Raw genomic sequence first — 22,894 nt, forward strand, 5'->3', positions numbered from 1 at the left:
ATGAGACTATCTTACACATTTAGTCTGTAATCATTTAGACTCTGTTTAATTTGTGTTTGTCAGAATAATGGGAGTGTTATCTTTATGCATACGGGATTGAGATGTTTATGTCAAATTGAATGTTTCAGCATGAAGTAAACCCACAAAAATGACAGAGTACAGTGATTCATCACTTAGACTGAGCATCTTTATGATTTCTACTTCAGTTTCTGTGTGGATACCTCTATGAAGCAATAGAACATTGCATCTGCTTTTTTTAGGTAGTACTGCATGTATTGTTTTAGTAAAGAGTTGTCACCAGGAAAATCAAAAGCAGAGACATCATTATAAATCCTGCAATTAAGTATATGCTTGTCAGCAGTGCAGTCGTGGCATCTTTGATAGTGTGGATAATGTGTATTTTCTTCTCAGCTTACTGAGGCCGTGGTAATGGAAGCCAAGCTCAAACATCAAAGAAAAGAGGTTTTCCTTTGTAGGAAAACATCATTACATTTTCACACCATTAGGGTAATAGAAGTATAGCATCTCCTCTGCATGAAGTAGATGCTTTTGATTATGTTTTTTTTAAAAAAACTAAACATAGACTAAGAAGCATATAATGTTGATCATTACTTGTAGATGTATTAATACTATAATGCCCCAAATAATGCGTATTGATTATCTTATTAACATTTTTAGGAAAGGAGTGGATGTTAAAGACTCACTAATTGAAATTCATTTTAATTAATTATTAGCAGTTGCTTAGGCATATTGGCATCTAATTTTCTGTCTTTTAAATGACATTCCCTTGAAAGCTTGAAGCATTCTTCATGATAGCCACATAAAAGTCAGCCTCAGCAATTATTAAAGTGAAGACATCAGGCGATTTAATCTCCAACTGAAATCAGGACTGGATGCTGAGGAATGACAGCAATGCCTATTATTTTACTTTTGTCCATATTGTGAATGATCCATTTTACAAAATAAGGGTACATATTCTTGAGAAACTGAGCTTCCTGAAAATTTTTCTTAAATAAAGCTGACATTACCAAGATGTCATAGGGTAAGTATAGGTGAGCTAAATATACCTGAATTCTGTAAGTATTATTTTAATTGTTGTCTGTTTAACTTCACCTTAAACAAAGTACTGTTCCCAAAGTAGCACTGCTAAAATAATAGCATTTTTTTTTCATCCTTGCGGACTTGGGGTGGTAGTGTCCAAACCACCCCAAATCTGCAAGGATGAAAAAAATCCTTCATATACCACAGTATTTCACACATCCAAAAAGACCACCAGAAATAGAATGTAAGCTATCCCACAGAGACCAAAATAGCAAGAGAGTAAAAATGTTAATGGCTGAATCCTTTTTCTAATTGGGTGAAACTCATCCATCTCTTTGTTATAGCTGCTGCTAAGGTAGCAAAACCAAAATGGTACCCTGAGTAGCTGCTGTTTATTTGATTTTCACATATTGATTTTCAGTATTTCTCAGATTAAATAATGTCATCAGAAAAATCTTGTCAGCTCTCCTTTAGTTGATTTTGATAGTTGCCTATCAATATTCTTCAGATAACATGTCAACCACAAAAATTTTAGGGCATATTATAGAAATAATGACATTGGTGTAGTATCTTCAGTCTAAAAAAAACAAGTTTTTTGCTTTACTTTGACATTGATTTTCCAAAATTACATTAAATTAGCTCTGATATTTATGTAAAACAGGAAACCATGTTCTTATAAAAACACTCTCTAATATTACTGATATAAACCAGTTAATTAGTTTAGTGTTGTTCTCTAGGTGATGTGATAACTGGTGCTAGCCACACTGGAGACAATAGCAACAAAGCTTGAAAGACAGAAAAGGCTCGTATTTAGACAAACAGTGAATATACTTCTATCTGATTTTAAGATATAATTCTATCTGATTTTATTTATTATTTATGCTACTCTATTTTCTTTTTTTCTATTTCTTTATTTTTACAGTTGGCACAAATTGCTACTCATTTCTTTTCCCCCTCATTTTGTCTGTAAATAATTGGTGATTGCAGTGTTATTTGGCACAGAAAAATACAAATAGACAAACAAAGTAGAATAGTGTCCAGAATATATCCCACCAAATAGGAGACTTTAGTATGTGGTAAAGATTTAATTCAGTAGGAAAAGCATGGTTTTATTAACAAAAGGTTCTGGCACAATTGGCTGTCTATTTAGAAGAAAATAAGTCTAAACTTATTTCAAATAAGCTTACCTCATATCATGTATACAGAGAAACTTCAAATAGATTAAAACTTAAATTGAAATATTGAAAATATCATAAGAAAATGTAGATTACTTATGTAAAAATTAGAGATTGGAGAGCTCTTATTAGAAAGAGGATACGCGGCATCTATAAAAGAAAAGAGAAATATATTCAAATATTTATAAATTAAAACCCTTTGTATAAAAATTTACATAAATAAATTCAATAGAAATGATAGATTTTGGAAAAAAATTGAAATGTGAATGACAGAAAATGGACAAATATCTGTAATAAACAGAGCTCGTAAATAATAAATAGAGCCATTTACTAAAACAACGTTATTTTAAAAAACAACCCTGTTAAAAAAACTCTATTAAAAGTGTGCAGTTTAACAATTTAAACTCAATTTATAAATAGACTTAATAAAAGTATGCAAAAAGATTTGACTCTGTAATTGACAGAAAAACAGATCCCAATGGGTGATCACATTTGTTAAGAATCTAAAGCTTACTACTTGGGAAATGCAACTTGTGGTGAGAAATCATACCCATCAGATTGGTGCTATTTAAAAGCAATTGCATCTATTCTGATGGGGATGTGAAGGCAGGGTGTTTTTATACTTTGTTGGTAAAATGTGACTCAGAATGCAATCTTGCATCGTCTACTAAGTATACAGATACACATACCCTTTAATCAGCAGACCTATTCCTGGGAATTGAGCCCATATAAATAGAAGCATAGGTCCATAACGATTTATATAGAAAGAGTTTACTGCTGGAACATTTGTAGTAGGAACAAGCTGGAAACAAGGTGAATATCCACAAATAAAGTAATGGTTGAATAGATTATGGTACATGATTGCAAAGAAATACTGTCTTTCATTAAAAAGTGTACATTTGATCTTTGTTTGTTAACTTTGGAAGATTTTCAAGTGAGAAGGGCAAGAAAATGTAAGGAAAAGTGTATAATTGTTCCAATTTTAGGAAACAAACACCGACCAAAAATCCCTACACATGTGGCTATGCTTTTATGTATTATTCTTTTGGCATGGAGAAGACTATGGAAATCGTACAACAGAGTGCTGACATTGAGAGGTGAGAGGAACTGATGGCGAGTATGGACTTTGGAGTCAAATCCTACATTCAAATCCTGGCCATGCAGTTTGCTAGCTGTGTGACTTTGGAGAAGATGCTTAATTTTTTAATGCCTTAGTTTCCTCTTCTGTAAAAGGAGGATGATGCTAGCTAGAATCCACCTTATTGGGTTAAATGAGTACACGAATATATATAAATATATATATATATATAGATATCTATATATATAGATATCTATATATATATATCTATATATATAGATATAGATAGATAGATAGATAGATAGATAGATAGATAGATATATGTAAACACACACACATATCGCTTCAAACCATACTGGTCGGATAGTAAATGCTATCAGCTTGTGGGTTACATAAAGTTGAGTAAGGGAGTAATGTGGAGGAGGAGAGAGGCAGAAGAGCAACAAAAAGAAAACAGTCACCCCAGAAAGGAAAGACATCGGAACCACCTTTGGAAATGTTTTTTCCTCTGGGTGTTCCCATTGGTTACCTAACTACATCTTTCATCAGCCTGCTCTATACAGGTGTCTGACAGACCCTCTGATTCCTAGCACCACTTTTAAATCCTTGTCCCCTGGTTTGGCGGAGAGTGAGGCATAAGGGACAGAGTTACCTACATAATGAACTGGAGCTGACCTCTCAGAGCACCAATTAACTGACTCTTTAACCTGAATTCACTGGATAATTACTTGATGTTCCTGTCCACTTTGGCTGGGTGAACAGTTTGGTTTTTCCTTAAACATCATTAATACTGCCCTTGCTCTTTTCTTCGGCCATTAGCAGGGGATTGGTGGGGAGGTGGAAAGGAATAGAAGTTGCTTCATCTGATGTTTTCATCTCTTTCTTTATCGAGCCTGTGTATGCTAAAATCTGACCATTCTCATTTTTTAAGGAGATAATTCTCCATGGATCTGTAACTGTTGGGAGCCGAGGCACCTACTGCCCCTTTATTTCCCCCCAAATTATTTTGAAGGATGTCTGCATAACAAACAACCCGAGAAGATAGAGAGATAATGTCTCCTTCTCTGGCAAAGGGGAAATGTGTTTCCTGTCCCTATAATAAAGATAATATTTCCCTCCGGAGCAAAGGGTAGGTTTGCTTCTAGTTCATTACAAAAGGTTCATTAAATTTGATGACACAAACCTATTGTGTATACAATGGAGACCTGAGCCCCTACACATTGCCCTTAAGGTACTTGGGGGTAGGAGAACTGATGTGAAGATGAAGTTCATGTTGCTTGCTGTATCGTAAGTAATAAAGTTTTTTGTCTCTGACCCAGGAGTCTCATGTCTTCTGCCAGCATGTATGAAGCTGTATCAGGCTGTTAATTTGGAAGAAGGGTGAAATTTCAGACCTTTCACAATACTTGATACCATTCACTGTAAAACATTTCTGTGCATTAAGAGGAGATAATGTAGGTCAAGTGCTCTTGTAGCTAAACTATGACAAACAACTTAAAGATTGTAATGAGGTGGAGAAAAGTATATTTACCAGTTTTCTATTGAAAAATGTGGTTTATATTTGGAAGGCAAAACTTGTATTTTGAAAATATTTGAATTCTTGCAAGGTTCTGGGGGAGAATGATATCCTCTAGGGCATGCTTAATTTTCAGTAAGTAAAGTATTATCTCAATTCACACTCCAAATGGCCAGCTCTAACTGCAAAGGAGATTGGGAGATGTGATCTTTTCTTTGGATAGATAAAATGTGCCCACATAAATTTCTATTACTATATAAGAATAGGAGAATGGGTGTTGGAATACAACTGGCAATCAAACTGGCTACTTATGCTATACATTTGCTTCTGGTTTAGTCTCTTTAAGAAAAGCTTCTCATAGTTATAGTCCCAGAAGTAGAGTGGCATAGTTAATAGTTACAAGTTGGTTTGACCTGAGAATGAGAGTTAGAGAGAAGAGGAACATGTGAGGTGATGATACGGCCTGACAAGAATGAGAGGCGTGGTTATGTTTTGGGAAAAGATAACACTGAGTAGGTAGAAAAGAGAAAACTTTTGAGAAGAATCGAAGGTCATGATACATTTATTTGGTGAGGAAAATAATGGACCTATTAAGTGAATGAGCAGTGGAGTACATTGAGTAAGTGCTTTGCCATATTTTTCATCTCCTAGAAAACAATACTAATAACAACGTGTCATTCTAGGATAAATGGAGGAGGCAGCATGTGACGGGTGGCAACTGGCGAGAGCATTCTAGCCCACTGCTGTCCCTCCTGAGAGTATCAGCATCTGCAATCTGTATACTGTAAAGCTGGGCTTTATCACACTTCTTGGGAAGCTGTGCACCCAAAAGCATGTATAGAGATATAGCCTTAGTGAAGCTATAAAGATGGAAGACAGAACACATAACAGATTGGACATAAAACGACGAGGGCCATTACTTCCTCAAATGGGAAAGCATGCGCTTAGGTCAGGTTACCTTAGAGAATTTACTTGTTTCTGAGTCTGGCCCTGGCCTGACAGGCTTAAAAATATCATTTATCAACAGATCAGGAACAAATTTGCCTCAGGGGACAGATTCACACAGAACAAACTAATGGAGATTGATGAATAAAACCCAGAAAGCCCATCTATTAATTTACACTGAGAACTGCATGCCTTGAAAGGATCCAAAAATCATGTGTGTGGATCAATACATTTTCTCCCTGTGGCACATCTTCTCATAAGTGCAAATTATGATCAGAAGGTTGCCCAGTGAGCCTGGGATAGGACCAAAGAGAGGGGAATGAGTGATCTTTGGGCTTGATTCTCCAATCGGTAGATAGGTTGATATGCTCTATGCTTTGGGGCCACTGGACCCTGAATATACTCTGATCTTCAGATGCTGAATCTTCTCTTAGAGAGGCCATCTTGACAATTTTCCTTTGTTTATTGCTTTCTTTTTTTTTTCTTCAGAGAGATTAACATGTAATTCTACTTGGGCATAGTTACAATTCCATTCCATTTCTGCTTCTCTGAGGACTTGTACCCAGATCACTTTGGGTGATCATGAGTCATTTCTACAAATGGAGGATCTCGGGCCTTGCATTCTGTCCTCTATGACTTGATTGTGGTGAGAGGGTGCAGGGAGGACATTTTATTAGAGTAGAAACTACCGTTGGTACCTAGAAAAATAATTATTTACATATTCTCTTCAAGGAATTTACTTTCTATTTGTAAAACCAGATCTGCAAATAAAAACTAGTACAGAAAATATTCTATGAAACTTAGTTGATATAATACCACCTGTGAAGGCCATGATGTTTATTTAGCAAAGGGAAACATATAAGCATTGCATTGTAAAACTGAAGAACCTACTATAGCTAAATTTAGGAGCAGAGACTTTTAATTAAAAAAAAATATAATAAGCAAATACACACACGTACAGAAAGACACACACATATACTAGACATTTTTGTTTTGTGGAGAGATGTGGCTGTTTACTACTCACTAGCAATATCCTTAAGACAGTGAGAAATCTGGTTTTAAAGAGGAGAAAAGTCATAAGTAGAGAGACCAGGACTCATTTGTGAATAGCTGGAATAGACTATGTGGAACTTTCTTAAAAATGATAATAGGAAATTGGGGGAAAAATGATACAAACTCTATGAGGCCTTAAATTTATGAGACAGAGACTATGTACGTCAGTGTATATCTGAGAAACTTGACTTGGTTTACACTTAAATGACAATATTAGCAAACAATTAGGGAGTGCTTATTTTGGTCAGACACGTTTCACATTTTATCACATTTCTTCCTTACTATCCCTCTTTGAAGCAGGTTTATTTTACACTTGAGAAAACTGATACTTAGCAATGTTAAATTCTTCCAGTATTCAGCAGTTATTTTCTGGGCCAGGTGTGGTTCTGGGTGCTAGGGATATACCAATGAACAAGACAGAAAAGGTCCTTATCTGAGGTGCTTGGATTCCAGTGGACTTTTCAAGGACAGAGCAGCATCTCAAACTCAGGGCTGTCTGAAACAAAAGCCTATAGTCTAAAGCAATACACTGCTCTGGCTCTATAGAATGATAAGCTCCTTTTAAAAAACAAAGATGCATATTTTAATCACACTGTTTCTTCCCAGGGAAATGAAAAAAACCCACATTTCCCTCTAATACCCAGTCAGAATGAACCGACATGAATGAAATCTGACAGACAGCACAAGGTTCTCCAAGGTCTGGAGAAATCGATTCTACAAGTAGCAAATCGGTATATGGTGACATTTCTTTCCAAGTGATCCATTGCTTTGACGTGTCTTTTGGTTCTTTTATAATGAAGCTCACTGAAGGTAGTCTTTTTTTATGTGTAATTCATACTGAGTGTAATCCTACTTAGAACAATTTCTTTCGTTATCTCTAGTGACTCTTTCAAAAGAGAGCTGCACTGCAAAAAGCGGTTAGAAACTCCTTGTAAGGATCTGCATTCACAAATAATCATGTGAATTGTTGTATAGAGCTTAAATTCCCAATGCATCTCTCCTGTAATGTTTTCAAGAAACATTCCACCTTAACAGAAACAGTTACTTTGACTAGAGAATTATCTGTTCCTCTAAGAATAAATGATCTTGAATTAAATTTCATGTTGAAATGTAGATATAGTGGTTTATCTCTTCTAAGAATTGTATTTTCATGTCTTTGGAGTTAATTTTAGATATTGGATGCTCCTTTTTTTTGAGTGGAGACTTTGTTTTTTAAACAATTTATTACAAAAGTGAAGCAACCACTTTCTTGATTATAGTATTATTGGTGAATGTTTCCATACTCCTAAAACTTAAGGTATAATTTCATTATAAGGAATATTGAACTTTAGCATTATCTTTGTGCTGTTTATAATATATAAACACGTTTTTGTTCATTATATTTACCTAGAATCTAGAAACTTAGATTTTCTATGCAGCGCCATATAAACCCAGTTGAAAGTGATCATTTCAAATGAAACAGTATTTTGACATTGCTTTTCACATGAGTATTAAGTACTGAGACATAGGATGAGACACATGCATTTGTTTTTTGGGGGGGACTTTTTTTCTATGAAAGAACTTCACTTCCCTCAAGGAAGCCCAGAATTTCCTAATGATGTATCAGCAAAATATCTCCCCAAGTGAGCTTACTTATTGAGTTCTAAAGTCCTGAATCATCTGGACAGTTCTTTAACTATGTGTAATGTCACTCCAAGCTTAATCTCCTTGTTTTTTTGATGTCTAAGCTCCATAGTGATGCTAAGCATCATCAAAACATAGCCCATAGATATTTATAAACTAGATGTGCTTTGGGGAGTAAAAAATTGTACAAAACTAACAAAAAAACAACTCACGGAAAGTCAATCTGAGGCAAAAAGGAATCATTTTAGCTTTCTCAATGAAATTATATTTGGAGTTTATATTTGTGAATGTGTACTTTTGCAGGGAGAAAATTAATAGTTCTCCATGTTCTCAAAAGGATTTGTGACCCCAAAATGTTATGCATGAAAATCCAGGTAAATCAAATTTTAAGGGCTTTGTCTTCTGTTTTCCTCAACAATATATAAAATCCAGTTAAAGTGAATTTCAGTCTTCAGTGATTGACAAACAAGGGATAGAGAGGAGGGAAATGAGAGAAGGGGAGAGGGAACTTGTTGCTGAGCAGCCAGTTTCAGTCTTGCCCGATACTGGAACACAGTTCATGTTGGATATGTGTATGTGGGTCCTGGACTCTTTTAGGACTAGTTCCTGATGCTTTTATCTGGATCCTAGGAATCAGGCCTCTTTAGTGGAGAATGCTGACCACAAAGAGAACCTCCCCATTTTCATGGTCTAGGTCAGGGTTAGAACTTGTGATTCCGGAAATGAGAAAACACAGAGTTCTTACGTGGACCATAGGCTGATCAAGAATATACCATAAAAAGTGGATCCAGCCCATAGTTTTTGAAAGACCATGGACTCTGGAGGGTAACAACCTTGGTTCAAATAACCAGATGTGCAGACTTACTATGTTTATAGCTTTAATTCCCCTATATGTTTAACAGCAAAATAATATCCATTTTGAAGATTTACAGTGAGAGTTAAATAACATGATTTATGGAAATGAACTAGCACTCTTCCCAGTACCTAAAATTGTGACTTTACATTTCTTCTTAATCTTTACATGTTAACTTTTTAGCATTAAAAGCATAAACTCAGTTTAAACAAAAAAGAAAAGGCTGGTGTTTATCTCTTAAAACTGAGTTAATGTGGATAATTGAGAAATCTGGAAAAGAGCAATATTCATGGGAAGGCTGCAGTGACCATACTGCTGTGATGTAGTATTAAAATTAATCAATTTCATCTGTCTATGTTTGGTGATACCACTTGATCAGACACTACATATTATTTCTGAAGAACATCTCCTGCTTCTGTTGCACTGTCTGCTGGTTTTATTGCTTCCCTAAGAGAGATAATATTTCCTTTGTAAATGTGAATGAATTGGTTAGAAAAATGATTTGCTTATAGCTGGTTCTGTAAGACAAGCTTACCTGATAATCAGATGTTTTTGAATTGTTGGAGTCTAGCTAGAGGAAAAAAATAACAACCATCACTTATATGGGGAAACATTTGTCTTATTAAGGAGCTTGCTGAATAACAATTAGTAGAAACTTCAAAAACATGCACAAGTATAATGCTTTTGATAGCAACCAAAGCATCTACTCACTTATATGAGAATTCATTCATTCATTCATTCATTCATTCACTTATTTAAACAGTATTTATGGAGTATCTACAGGATGTGAGTTAGTATTTCTTAGTTTTTTTAGGGTACTATTTGGAAAAATCTAAATTGGAATATTGATATATGAACGTATATGTATCAACTCAACTGATTTCGATTCAATTCAACTCACCATATTGAACTGGAAAATTGCTAGATGTTGTGCATACAGCTGGAAAAACTGAATAACAGTCCTTCCCTCATGGAATATTTAGTAAAAACAAACAAACAAACAGTCCTTCCCTCATGGACTATTTAGTAAAAACAAACAAACAAAAAACGAAAAACAACACTGCGTATAAGTTGTAAAATATGCCAGCAAATGGACAGGGACTGAAAAAATTTGAAAAGTGGAAGCAATATTATGTTAAGATGACAGAAATTTATGGTATTTATCTTAATGTTAAAATTTGGCAATAAAGATGTTATATTATGGGCTGAATTGTGTCCTCTCAAAATTCGTAATTTGAAGTCCTAACCCTCTGAACCTTAGAACGTGGCTATATTTGCAGGTAGGATCTTTAAAGAGATAATTAGTTAAAATGAGGTCATTAGGGTGGGCCTTAATCCCAAAAGACTGGTGTCCTTATAAGAAAAGGAAATTAGCACATGGACATACACAAAGGGCAAACCATGTGAAGACATGGGGAGAAGACAACCATTTATAAACCAAAGAGAGACACCTCAGAAGAAACTAACCCTGCCAACACCTTGAATTTGGCCTTCTACCCTTCAGAACAATGAGACAATAAATTTTTGTTGTTTAAGCCACTCAGTCTGTGGTACTTTGATATGGCAATTCTAGCAAACTAACACAGATGGAAAAACAAATGATATGAAACATCTTGAAAAAAATTTTTGCATTGTTTATCAGGTGTTAGCAGCCCAAGGTTTCAATGCTATTTCTCCCAATTACTTGCTCTGTGATCTGCAATCTCACGGCTTTGTCAATATCAATTTATTCACATAAATCAGTAAGAGTATCTTTTCCACTTAGGTCAGCTGATAGTTTTAAGGATCCAATGGTATTGTGATTTGCAAAAATGTTGTAAACCATTAAGAACCACACAAAGATGAGAGATACTCTGTTTCCCTAAAAATGAAACCTAGCCAGACAATTAGCTCTAATGCATCTTTTGGAGCAAAAATTAATATAAGACCCAGTATTATATTATATTATATTATATTATATTATATTATATTATATTATATTATATTATATTAATTATATTATATTATTATATTAATTATATAGGACCCGGTCTTATATTATAGTAAAATAAGACCGGGTCTTGTATTAATTTTCGCTCCAAAAGATGCATTAGAGCTGATTGTCAAGCTAGGTCTTATTTTTGAGGAAACACACTGTTGACTTGGTAAAATATGTTTTTGAATTTCAAATAAATGTGCACACTCTGTGCTTAAGTCAGTAATTTTATGGAATAAAGTTTTCAGGGCAGTCAAAAGTCTTTAGTATGCTAATAATCATTAATTTTCAATCTTGCAAGTGAAATAAAAATGGTACCCCAATTAATGATTTACTTAATTTTGGTTTTCCTGTTCATGGATGTGTATGTTTGGTTACTGACAATATAACTTCTGGAATGAGACCATATTACTCAAAAGGAATTCCCTTGTTCATCTCAACCATCCCCATGTTCAAGCAAGATAGAATTTAAAAATTCAATGGAGAATGTCATTTATTTTATTAAAAAATAATAACATAAAGAAAAAACCTATTAAACAAACCTCATTGCAAAGTGAAGCCAATGTTAGTTTGGCCTGTACTTCTTGCACAAATATGAAACACAAATGACAGGTGCAAGAAGTTTTATGAAGTTCAAATAGAAGAGGACTGAATAACTTGCCGGAAGTTTTTGATCAGTTGATTGAAGTGGTAAAGGACAAGGGAGTCCTGGGCAAACTAGAATGATACCTCAGTTTTAGATAAGGGAAAAGATCCAGGGCAAAATGAGCATTATTTGAATGCTGAACCCCAATCAGAGTGGGTAGCCGGGTCACTTTTTTTCTAGGCAATTTTCTCTTAATCTTATATTTTTTCTTTTATCCTGCTTCCGGCACTGCTGTTTTCTTTTATTTAAGAATTCTGCCGTTGACCTTCATGACTTCATTTTCCAATTCACATGCAACTATCACAAATTGAAAGACTAGCATCCAAATTCTAGCTCACAGGGAAGGACACTTTTACTGCAGTAATTCAAACAGAATTGGCTGTTATTAATGAAATATAGCCACTGAAAGAGATTTCATACCTACAAGCAAGTCAGGTGGACCCAGAAAGTAACCTTTTTCAAACTGGGTAAGCAAAAATGTCTCGCTGCTATTAGAGACGGTGCTTTTACAAACTACACATTACTGTCCCCAGAGATTAAGCGGCCTCTTAGTGATTGGCAATTTACTTAATAAAGTCTATTAAATGAATAAAATCAGGAAATCCAGAAATCACTGAAGGCAGGACAATGGCAGTCTAATATAAAAGAAATGCATTATCACAGGTATCAGTGTAGATAAATGTCGGAAGGGTAAGTCTGACTGAGAAAAGCAAGTTGTAAAATGATACATATGAATGTGATTATATTTATGAAAACATTTAAAAATACACAAAATATTTTAAAATATCACATGTCCATTTGTGGTAAAAATATAACAATATGCATGGGAATGATAGCACAAATGTTAGGGTAGTGATTACTTCTGGGGAGAAAGGATTGATGGTGGGGTGTTAGCTGTATCAAACTCTTTTATATGTGTGTGTGTGTGTGTGTGTGTGTGTGTGTGTGTATGTGTGTGTGTGTGTGTATGTGTGTGTGTGTGTGTGTGTGTGTGTGTGTATATATATATATATATATATATATATATATATATATATATGTATATATATGTTTAATTATTTATTTCTGGGCTCTCAATTCTGTTCCATTGGTCTGTGTGTCTGTTTTTCTTCCCAGGCCATTTTCATTTTCGTTTCTTTGTAGTATAATGTGCAGTGAGGGAATGTGATATTTACAGCTTTGTTCTTTTTTTCTTAGGATTGCTTTGGCTATTCCCGGGTCTTTTGTGGTGCCATACAAATCTTAAGCTAATTATTCTTTGATAATTATAACTTCATTAAAAGTAGAATTGCTAAAATGTAGGCTCAGTGAGGACAGAGGATTTTTTTTTTCCCCCCACTGGTTTATTACCCTGCACACCTAGAACACTAATGGGAGCATAATAGCACTCAATGAATAGTTGCTGAATAAATAGAATGGGTCTTTCTCAGACTCACTTAAAGACAGTTGAGTTTCTGTACTCATCCTTTGGAGGGCATTATACACCGGTGCTCTGTACTACCTGATGTTTATTGGGACTCGGACCAGATTTTACTGATTTGACGACTAAGAGTAGCTGAACAAAAGTGTTTCCTGCCAGGTTTCTGGATGCTGCATACATGGCAATGTATTGGATAGTCACTGCCATCTTTTTTTTTTTTTCTGAATCTCCAGTCATCTATAACTCAATAAGTAGTTCTATTTTGGCGGATGGAAATATCAGTTGTCCAATATGTTTATAACAAGACTTCCATCACCTAATCTGCTTATTTTCTTTTCCATTGTCCTCTCCAATTTGCTAGAGAGAAGTTTAACTTTTTCCTCAATGTCTGACTCTATTTCAGAAGAAAAGTGAGTCACTTTGTAGAAGGAATGTGATGATTGGCAACTGCTTACCATGATCCATCGAAGGTTCTTTGTCCTGTAATCTGGCCTCTGATCTAACTGCCTTTGCACTGTGCATTTTACATCCAACTAATTAAATCTTTCATGGACTTCAAAGCCTAGTTTAAGTCCCATTTATACTATAAAGCCTTCCCTGGCTGTTTTAATTCTTATTAGTAATAATAACAATAATAATAGTAGTAAATACCCTGTTTCCCTGAAAATAAGACTGAGCCGGACCATCAGCTCTAACGCGTCTTTTGGAGCAAAAGTTAATATAAGACCCCGTATTTATTATATTATATTATTATATTATATCACATTACATTACATTACATTATATTATATTATATTAAAGACCAGATCTTATATTATAGTAAAATACGACCGGGTCTTATATTAATTTTTGCTTCAAATAATGAATTAGAACTGATGGTCTGGCTAGGTCTTATTTTTGGGAAAACACAGTATTAATTACTTATTTTGTATGAGACCCTACACTAAATATTTTAAATAGAAAATCCCACATGATCCTCATAACAATTCAGAAAACTGAGTCTCAATGAGGTGATAAACTGCCTAAAGTCCCACATAAGCAGTGGTTGGAGAATGGCATGGGCACCCGGTATGTCTACACTAGGCTATGCGGTAATAATTGGTTACCTTATCTTTTTAGCCCATTGCTGCCCAATAGAACTTTCTATGATGATGGAAATATTCCATACCTGTGCTATCTAATACAGTGGTCACCACTCATACGTGGTGTTTGTGCACTAAAAATGTGACTGGTACACTTGAGGGACTGAATTTCAAATTTTATTCATTTTAGTTAATTTAAATTTAAATAGTCACAAGTGACTAGTGACTATGACTACAGACAATATAGTTTTTTTTAGAGATACTGCTATTGAATGGTTAATAGACTACAGTATAGTGTAAGCATAACTTTTATATACACTTGGAAACCAAATCATTTGTGTGACTTGCTTTATTACTATATTTACTTTATTGCCATGGTCTGAAACTGAACCTACAGTATCCCCAAGGTATGCCTACTGTTTTAGACAAGCACAGCTCTAAATACTTACTTTGTATTATCTTTTATATAAACATTTGAATGCATACTTTTTCTAGATGCTATGACAGAATTGAAAATACAAAGATAAAATTAATGCACTTTTTTCTCCCCAAAGAGGTTATGTTTTTTTTCTTTTTCTTTTTCTTTAGACATTCTTCTTTGTCTTAAACATAGAGCATAACATTTATCAAAGTACAGTACAGGGACTTTCTGCATCTAAATGATTTGAAGTGCTTATTGAATCAGACTCTCCATAAAAGAGAGAGGTTGAAGGTGAGTTTTGGGCACATTGGAGTCTGAGAAAATTATGGACACAGTGAGTAGGTCAGTGCTGCGAAGGATAGTGTTCACCCAGTTTTGTTGGTTCAGTTATTTGCTATTGGAGGAGCCTACCCAAACTGGGCAGCTTTGTGCATATAATAGGATTAGTAGAAGGAAAACATGAGCCAGATAGTCTGCTATATATCTTCCAAATATACAGAGGGTGCCAAAAAATATATACACATTTTAAGACAGGAAAACTGTATTAAAATTGTAATACTTGATTTATACCGACAACAAAATATGAATACAAGTCACTTTTGACTTCTGCAATTACAAGAGGTGCTCAAAGTGGTTGCCATCAGCATCCAGATGCCTCTGATTATGGCGAACTACTGCTTGCGCAACATTGACCAAAGTGTCCACTTGTATACATTTTTTTGGCACCCCTAGTATATGAATACATAGTTATTTATACATCTATTTATCCATTCAGCAAATATTATTGGACACCTACAATGTACTAGGCATTGTTTTAGTTGCTGGGGATGGGATACCCCAGAGACAGACCAGAGTTCCTGTCCTCGTGGAGCTTACATCCTATGGTGAAGAGAAGAATGAACAAATAAACAAGTACATGTATGGTGTGTCTGATGATAATTGCTGTAGTAAAAAATGTGGTATGGTAAGTGGTACAAGAAGCACTGGGGATGAGGGTTTGTGCAGTCTGGTTCTTATAGGGTGCTCAGAAAAGGCCTCATTATAAGCAAAGACCTAAAGAAGGTAAGGGAGTATGCCATGCAGGTATGGGGGTGTGGAGCAGGAATGTTTTAGGCGAGGGAAGGGCAAAGCAAGAGTCTTGGGGTGGGAGTGTAACTGATATGTGGGAGAATCAGAAGGAACCCAATATAGTTGGGGCAATGTTAGTAGGCTGGGAGAGATGGGAGGGCAGGACAGGCAAGGGGGTGCTAGTTAGTCAGAGCAGTATTAAGGGGCCTTATTGTGTAGGGTCTAGTAAGGACTTCGGCATTTACCCTGAATGGACTTGAAGAGAAAAGTGTCACGGTTGGAGAATGGGTTGAAAAAAATCTATTCAAAATGCTCTGAGAGTGTTTTCTAAATTCTTCTGAGAACTCATCATCTACTTATACTCCTTGTAGATATCATCTTGTGTGCTTGTCTGAGAGTTTAATTTTGGTATTAGGGAAATAGAAATAGCTACTGCCATGGCTGATGCAGGGAACATCAAAAGGGCAGAAAACCTGTCCTGCTGATAAGGAAGAGAGGAAAACAAATTGAGGGCCCCAGAAAAGGATGTTCTCCTGTGAGAGCTCTCGAAATGGCACAGGACCTCCATTCTAAGTGCCATTCCCTTGGACCCAGAGTTCTTTCTCTTAAGTAGTTTGTTTTGATTTAACACACAGTTATTTAGTAGTCAGTATTTTCCAAGCCTTGTTCCAAGGGTTTTACAAACATTAACAGATGAATCCTTAAGATGACTCTTAGAAATAGGTTCTATTTTTCCAGTTTTACAGATAACAAGCTGAGTCACCATTTGTTGGGAGGCTTGACAAGGTATATGGAACAATAGTCACTAGAGGTGAAATGCTTGAGGGGGGGCTGCTGAACAGATGGTCTTTAAATTCCTACAGTATCATCTGTTCTGTGGTAAAATGGTGGTATTATATGAGATATATTCTGAGTGACTTGAATGCCTAAAGATTGGATAAAACGTTGCGGCTCGTGTATTAAAATGTGCTTGAAATTTTGATTGGAAAAATTTCTTTGAGCCAGATTTTCTCCTAAAGACCCATTGTTATTACTATCAATGATTAGCTTTTGACCAGTGAATTAAGAGAAAATTCAATGGTTTTGCCAACTCTCTCATTACTTGGTCCTGCTTGCACACCTGTCATATTCCGTGCTCCAAAACACAGTATAATTATAGGATTTGAGTGCTGCTCTCTGTCCAAACTCCTTAAGGCACTAAGCTTAGAGCTTTGAAAATGCCACCACCTTCTCTGAATCAAAGGAAATGTCTCCTAATTGGAGCCTGACTTTTTCAAATATAATAATTTGAAGACAGGCCACAAAAAGTAAATAATAAAGGTTATGGCTAAGGGTCATCATGAAAATCTTTTAAGAAAATAAGATATCTGAATATTTGTGGAACTGAATTTTCTGCCCCGAATAACGAAGACCTTGGTGAATTAGTGCTCTGGGGACATAAAGGAAGCCAGTCTAAAACAAAGCAGAAAACGGAAATGTGCTGCTTTGCAGAATGCCATCTGTATGTGTAAGGAAGGCTGCAGCAGATCTCACTAAACAGAATGAGAAGAAAGGAATTCAATAACTTACGTACGTCTTAGGGACAGAATTAAATGTATGACAAGATGACCTTTTCCCGTTTCTGTAGTTAGCTACTACTGAAATGGTGACACTTATTTGTCAAAACATTGTCTGGTTTTGACTCTAATCCTTTTCACTCTTTTCCATAACTTCCCTTTTCTTAATATAAACCTGATTGCTTTGTTGCTGAAAGTAGGTGATGTACTGAAGGGATCTGTGGTAGAGCTTGCTAATTGCCCCCCGATATCCAATTCACTTCTTCCTTTCATCAGTTAAACTCCCTGAGTTTTAGCTGATCGTACGTTTGCACTGGTGGTGTCTACTCCACTGGTCTGCTTTGTAGCTTGATGTGACCCTGGGACTCTATTTGATGGAGTGGTGGAGGAGTGACGTGTGCTACTTCGAGATCATGCCCTTGGGAGGAAACTACTTGCCCGCTATGACCTTTCCCTCTTTTCTTCAGATGGAATTACAGATGTGGTTAGTCAGCCTCAACCTCAAACATGTGAGTGAGAACAGCACAGTAGGTTTATCAACCAGTGTTCAGGCCAGGAACTAGAAAACACTCTAGGATCCAAAGCAGAACAGGATCTAATATAGTGAATGAAGTGCTTACACAATAATCAGAAGAGCTGTTATGGAAGTTAGAAAAACACCACAGGAGAATTAGTTTTAAGTTCACATCACTGTATCTATGAGGCAGAGGTCAGGCAACTGCTACTGTTGTTGCCCGCTCTGCCAGCACACTGGCTGCCTCAGATTACTAGGGAGTAGTGTTAAGAATAAGGATTCTGCTAATACCCACGTGTCTTGAGAATTGCTTGAGAACCAACACTGTATCCACTGTTGTAAGATAATCTCTTCTTCTCTTCTACCTTCCAAATCTCTCACAAGTACATCTCAATGTTACAACTACTATTATATCTGGAACGCTCGCTGCTAGGAGTCTATCTAGACAGTGTAATCATCTGCTTTCTGCTCATTGTGATAAGGAGGTGGGATGTACCCCAGATGTCCATAAACAAAATTTAGAACACCAAGAACATGGCAATAAAATAGGAGTCTGGACCTGGACCATATGAAATACCTAGCCAGACCCAGACTATCCATGAGGAGTTTAAATGAGAAAGAAATAAACTGTCACTTTGTTTAATCCACTGTTATTTTGGGTTTTCTGTCACTTGTCACTTAATCTAATCTTCACTAATTCAAATTTTCTTATCAGAAATGGATAATTCATTTAACATGTGATATTGGATTAGTGTAAGTGGCCAGGTAACAAGAACTCATTTCAGGTTGGAAAGCTGGTGACTCCTGTTATGTCACTGCAAACATTTGGGAACACCATCCTTAAAGATCTCTTCCAAGGCAGTTCATCTGCCTGCTTATCCTCAAAGCCTTAGGGAAAATGGTAATAATAACTTTTAAAAATTGTTTTTTGTTGTTGTTGCTTTCAACAGGGCTTAAAGTGAAATACTCACTTTGAATAGAGTTGGCTAAAGTGCAGGCAGAGGTAATGGAAATATTGCTCTTCTAAACTCAGCCATCTCTTCCTCTAGCTGGAATATAAACTGATAGTTTGGTAATTTAAGGCCTTGCAGGGTTAAAATAGTCAACTGCTTCTATAACCCAAAGCAAGGCAGAGACTTTCGCAGGGCATTAAGCAATTTCCAAGCCAACTATGACAGGAAACTAGTGGCAAAGATCAGTTCAAAGGTCCTGTCTTTTCTCTCAAGCCTACTGTTTTGGACTGAATTTTGTCTTCTCCAAATTTATATGTTGGAGCCCGAACCCCTAATGTGACGGTATTTGGAGACAGGGCCTTGAAGGACGCAATGAGGTTAAATGAGGTCATAAGGGCGGGGCCGTGATCTCATAGGACTGGTGGCTTTATAAGAAAGGAAGAGACTTGAGAATTCTCTCTCCACATGTGCACAGAGGACAGGCCACATGACGACAGGGTAAGAAGGTGGCTGTCAACAAGCCAAGAAGATAGAGGCCTCACCAGAAACCAACCCTACTGGCACCTTGATCTTGGACTACCAAACTCCAGTGCTTTGAGAAGATTAATTTCTGTTGTTCAACACACCCAGTCTGTGTTATTTGGTTATGGAAGTCTGAGCAGACTAATACACCTTCTTTTTCAGATATCCCCAAGGTAGCAACTGCATAGTCTGGCAATGGAAGAGAGAGGGAATGGTTGGGACTAGAGTCTAATAATTAAAAGCCAGATTTGTTAGGCTAAAATCCATGCCTACATAAGAGTTTGGATTCTAGTTGTTTGCACTTGGAACTAACTGGAAGTGAATACTCTTTGAAGGAATTGTAAATACTGACCATTGCATATCGCCATCTCAACAAACATGACTGGACTGCAAAAGTCCATAATTGTTCAATAGCTGATGCAATCCTCAGGCCCACTAAACTGTACCAGCAGGAGGTAGGCTATGAAATCTGTCCAGCTATCCCAAAGGGCAAACCCTACTGCCTACTTTACATGTGATCATGGGGTATGATATAGCACAGAGGCGCTCTCCAAGGGGAGAAGTGAGGGCCAAAGAAGTTATCCCCCAAAAGCAAAACCAGTGTTGCCAGATTACCTACTGAAGGAAATTACTCTGTTTCCAGAGAATGGAGTCTTCCTAATACTTGGCCAGGAAGTTTTGAAAATTACAAAGGACCAGTGATGGCTATGTACTTCTAGTTTTCTCCTTTTCCTAAAGGGAAACTCTATTTCTACTTCATCGTTGGATACTGTGTTGGGGCAAATAATTTGTATTTTATTTTGTAAGTTGTCAGACCATTACTTATCATATTCAGGATGGGTGCATCATACTATGTTTCCCCGAAAATAAGACGTAGCTGGACCATCAGCTCTAATGCGTCTTTTGGAGCAAAAATTAATAAGACTCAGTCTTATTTTAATATAAGACTGGATATAATATAATATAATATAATATAATATAATATAATATAATATAATATAATATAATATAATATATAATATAATATATAATATAATATAATGTAATATAATATATAATATCAGACCGGGAAAACACAGTATCACTCAGATATCCTGGATTCTGAGCTGGATGCTGAAACTTGATGGGACATTGGCATTGGGACAGTGTGTGTTCCACATATGGGAGGAATGAATCTATAGGTGGCCACAGAGGCAGGGTGTGTCAGCTCCTTACCATCTGTTGCTTCTTCCATTGTACCAGAACCTCATTTTTGGCTAAGCACAATCCAACATTGACTGCATTTCCCAGTTTATCTTGCTCTTAGATGGCTTTCTAAGTTCTGGCCATTGGTACTTAAGCGTAAATGTTGTGATGAAATGTCCTTAAAAACAATGCATATATGTCCTTTGCCTTGTCTCCATTCCTTCCTCTGTCCTGTTGCTTGACATGTTGATAATCACCATCTCGGACCATGAAAACTCTTCCTTTTTTTTTTTTTTTTTTTTTTTCCCTCACTGATTATCTTTTTCAAAATTGCTTTCTAAAGAATCTTATACTTGAAATAACATCATGTAAAGCGCCAAAGATTAGCCTGTTGGCAACATTGTACAAACTAAATTTTTGCCAAACTCAGAGATAGGCACACTTGAGGATTTTCTCCTGAATTCAGAATATAATTTTTTCTTCATATTGTTCTTCTATTACCTTTCATTTTGATTGACACAAAAATCTTAGTTTTATGTATTCTGGAAATGATCATAAATTTTCATTCAGGCACACAACTAGTATTTTATCCTTGCTTTGTAAAACGTGACTTTTTTTTATTCCCTGAGAAGGAAACAAAATAAATATAAAGGAAGAATTTACTTATAATACAAAATACCTCATTCAATTTTTTTTTCAATTAAGAAAGAAAGAATCAATGTAACTATCTCAACCCCAGTTTATATTCTTTGTTTTTCTCGGGTTTTCCTTTGGCCTTAAGCAATGAAAAGGATTAATTCTGTGTAGTAATTTAAATAGAATTACTTGCCAAAAATCCTTTGCCGAGATCAGTGAAACGGGATTAGCTTTAAAGCTGCCCTAATCAGAATATTTTTAAGAGAAAATGTATCAAGAATCACCTATTAACATTATAGGCACATCCATGATGTCCTTTGTAATATATATTTTCTCTTAAAATTACTTATAAAGAATATTCTAGAGTGGCAAAATATACCACTGAAGATACTAAGTTCCTCAATTTCTATGTAGTATTCTATATCATTATATAGACTATATCCTCCTTGGGTAAAGCGAATACACAAATATTAATTTTCAGTTTCTCTCATATTTCCGTATTTTTCATTGGGGCAGGGAGAGAATCTCTCTGTCTAATGGTCATGATATTCTTCCTTTCATTCCAGTGTTGACAAAAGTAACCTAAATCCTCCTGCTCATATTTGGAAGTGCCAGTGTGGGTATATAAACCTTATTTTTGGGAGTCAAATATATCCTACCGAACGAGGAAACCAGAATAGATAGAAAATAAAGACATTAGAATAGGGAATCAGAACAGAGACATCTTCAGTGTATTTCTGGGTTTATCCAGACTTTCCAAAAGAGAACTCAAAATATCAGGATATAAATGATAAGGAAACTACTGTTTCTTCTCTTATTCTTCGGGGATTATATCTTGATAGCACTGGCTTTGATTTAACATCTCTTGTCCTAAGCCACCACGTCTCATATCACAATTGACTCAGGGCTGTCATTTTTTAGTGTTTACACTAAAGCTGAAACCATGAAACCATGCTCATGAAAGCTCTGTGTATGTATTGGGATACAGGGCCAAGAAAGTAAGGCTATTTAGAAGAGGACTGACAATATATTCAAGAAGGCAAATGCCTCGTCTTGAGAGTTGAAGGAAAAGAAATGAATGCAAAATTCAGAGACTGGAAGGTCAGAAGGAGCCATCAAGTTCAACATTGCAAATACATGGCAAACTCTTAGTCTATGGCAAGTGCTGCTTGCTTTTTATCATGTTTTATATTGTTTTCTGAGTGCACCCCACAGGACTTTAGAGACTGTAGACAAATACGCGTTCTGGCTCTGACTAGAGTAGAATATGCAATTGCACAGAGATCTTCAGGGTATGCCCTAGCAGTTGATACAACCAAAGGGGGACAGGAGACTATTTGGGGTGGAGGAATTTATCTTGGGGATTCCTATATTTTTGCACATCACATATAGTATCTGAGTGATTTACCTCCTTGCTCCCAGAATTAATGCTTTTAGAATTTCCAATTCCCTGTTATACATTTTAATCATTTTCCATTCATAGGCATACAAATACGAGGCACAGTATGAAAGAAAAATTGTTTCTGGAGTATAAATTTGATATATCTTTCTTAGATTCTTGCTTTTCGCCACTAACCGAACATTTCTTAAAGTGATGGTGGAAATGACATTCTATCTTTTAGAGCACCTAGT

Source organism: Rhinolophus sinicus, chromosome 4 (assembly GCF_057876585.1).
Source record: "Rhinolophus sinicus isolate RSI-liver-muscle chromosome 4, RSI-T2T, whole genome shotgun sequence".
NCBI classification, from domain to species: domain Eukaryota; kingdom Metazoa; phylum Chordata; class Mammalia; order Chiroptera; family Rhinolophidae; genus Rhinolophus; species Rhinolophus sinicus.